General features: G+C 44.1%; 1 pseudogene; it reads right to left on the bottom strand.

Moving 5' to 3' along the window:
• Positions 1-1,483: 1,483 nt before the first annotated feature.
• On the bottom strand, positions 1,484-2,380 carry LOC147984069 (protein FAR1-RELATED SEQUENCE 5 pseudogene; annotated as a pseudogene).
• Positions 2,381-2,852: the final 472 nt, after the last annotated feature.

The raw sequence follows: 2,852 nt of genomic DNA, 5'->3' as shown, positions 1-2,852 counted from the left end.
CTAACCTATTAACCGGAGGCCCAGCCCAGAATTGTTGTTTTTTTCCTATTTCAGAGTTTCGCAGAAAAAGAATATCAAACGGAGTCCAAACGGAATGAAACCTTTGGGAACGTGATTTCTGGAACGAATGTGATCCAGAGGACTTGGACCCTACGTCAAGAAAGATACCAGGAAGGCATGAGGTAGGGGGCGCGCCTCCCCCCCCCCAGGCGCGCCCTCCACCTTCGTGGGACCCACATTGCTCCACCGACGTACTTCTTCCTCCTATCTATACCTACGTACCCCCAAACTACCAGATACGGAGCCAAAAACCTAATTCCACCGTCGCAACCTTCTGTAGTCATGAGATCCCATCTTGGGGCCTTTTCCGAAGCTCCGCTGGAGGGGGCATCAATCACGGAGGGCTTCTACATCAACATCATAGCCTCTCCGATGATGTGTGAGTAGTTTACCTCAGACCTTCGGGTCCATAGTTATTAGCTAGATGGATTCTTCTCTCTCTATGGATCTCAATACAAAATTCTCCACGATTCTCGTGGAGATCTATTCGATGTAATCTTCTTTTGCAGTGTGTTTGTTGAGACCAATGAATTGTGGGTTTATGATCAAGTTTATCTATGAACAATATTTGAATCTTCTCTGAATTCTTTTATGTATGATTGGTTATCTTTGCAAGTCTCTTCGAATTATCAGTTTGGTTTGGCCTACTAGATTGATCTTTCTTGCAATGGGAGAAGTGCTTAGCTTTGGGTTCAATCTTGCGGTGTCCTTTCCTAGTGACAGTAGGGGCAGCAAGGCACGTATTGTATTATTGCCATCGAGGATAACAAGATGGGGTTTATATCATATTGCATGAGTTTATCCCTCTACATCATGTCATCTTACTTATAGCGTTACTCTGTTCTTTTGAACTTAATACTCTAGATGCATCCTGAATAGCGGTCGATGTGTGGAGTAATAGTAGTAGATGCAGGCAGGAGTCGGTCTAGTTGTCTCGGACGTGATGCCTATATACATGATCATACCTAGATATTCTCATAACTATGCTCAATTCTGTCAATTGCTCAACAGTAATTTGTTTACCCACCGTAATACTTATGCTCTCGAGAGAAGCCACTAGTGAAACCTATGGCCCCCGAGTCTATTTTCCATCATATTAATCTCTCGTTAACTAGCTATTTCTAATGCCGTTTTTATTTCGCTTTATTTACTTTGCATCTTTATCATAAAAATACCAAAAATATTATCTTATCATATCTATCAGATCTCACTTTCGTAAGTGGCCGTGAAGGGATTGACAACACCTTTATTGCGTTGGTTGCGAGGATTTTATTTGTTTTTGTAGGTGCGAGGGACTCGTGCGTGGCCTCCTACTGGATTGATACCTTGGTTCTCAAAAACTGAGGGAAATACTTACGCTACTTTGCTGCATCACCCTTTCCTCTTCAAGGGAAAACCAACGCAGTGCTCAAGAGGTAGCAATCTACATGGCACCTACTATCTTCATGTTCTCAAAAATCTTGTTTGTATATATCTTTCTCATCTGCCTCTCCATCGGTAAATATGTTAGCAATTTAGGCTGCTTGAGCGCGGTGTTTGCTTCTTGCTGTAGCTCAGATCCTAGTATTTTCTGTTGCAAAGCTGTGTACTGCTTGGCAAACTGCAGCAATGAATTGCCAGGGCTCACGTACCGCTTCAAAACAGCATTGAACCCCTCGTTGCGTTGAGTAGTCTGCAGAAATGGGAAGAAGAACTGCATGGAGTAGGCCGACACCCAGTACATTCGCTTCTCCCAGAGGCTAGTAAGTGTCTCGTTGTCTTGGACTTGGTATGTTTCAATCATATCCGTCCAGCTCTGTTCAAACTCCTCCACCGTCAAGCTGTGGTCCACGGACAACTCGAATGCCTTGTATAGCCCTGGACAGTCAGCAAAGAATGTTCCTAGCGTCTCATCAGCCTTCTTAATAATATGCCAGCTGCAGTGCCTGTGCACTGCCAACGGAAAGACCTCCTCTATGCATGCACACATGCTAAAATCTTGGTCTGTTATTATGTTCATCGGAGCAAGTCCACCCATGCACTCCAAGAAGGTTTTGAACAGCCAAGTGTAATCATCTGTATCTTCGTTCCGAACGAGTCCACAACCGAACTGCAATGACTGATTGTGGTTATTTATTCCTATGAATGGAGCGTAGGGCATCTTGTACATATTTGTGAGATATGTCGCGTCGAAGGAAATGCAATCACCGAAATGTTTGTAGGCTCTTCTTGCAGCACCATCCACCCAATACATGTTTTTGACACGGTCCTCATCATCCAATCTTATCCTGTAGAAGAGATCAGCATCTGCTTTTGCTTTCTCTTCGAAGTAGGCTATCATGTCTTCTATGTCAGCCAACCTGCTCTCTCTCTATGGTACTTTGCCTTTAGGTTTGTGACGTCTGCCGGTATGTAGGGCATGCTACTCAGTCTACCATCTCCGCTGTGGATCAAGGACAGTATCTGGACCATTCTTGATGGACCGATGTTACAACCATGTAGCAGCTTTATGAATTTCTTCTCGAGGGGGGTGAATCCTCTATGGGCGCTCAGAAATTTTACTAGGTCAAACTTCTTTATGAGTTCATGGTTGTGTTCGTCGAAATATTCGGTGACCACCCACCATGCTCCATCTGTGTTTAGCTAACACCGGACAGGGCATTCCATCTTGACAATGATACCTCTCTTTTGTTCTGGCACGACAGGCGCAACACCTTTACCCTTCTTGTTCCTTCATGCCTTGTAGTACCTTATCTCACCTCTGCTGTACTCGTTAGTTTTTTTATATTTTCCTATGGTATTCGGTGTTAACT

This window comes from Triticum urartu, chromosome 2A (assembly GCF_056163025.1).
Source record: "Triticum urartu cultivar PI428250 chromosome 2A, HENAU_Tu73, whole genome shotgun sequence".
Lineage (NCBI taxonomy): Eukaryota > Viridiplantae > Streptophyta > Magnoliopsida > Poales > Poaceae > Triticum > Triticum urartu.
Note: the sequence above shows the minus strand (reverse complement) of the source record. Positions and strands in the feature narration are given on the sequence as shown.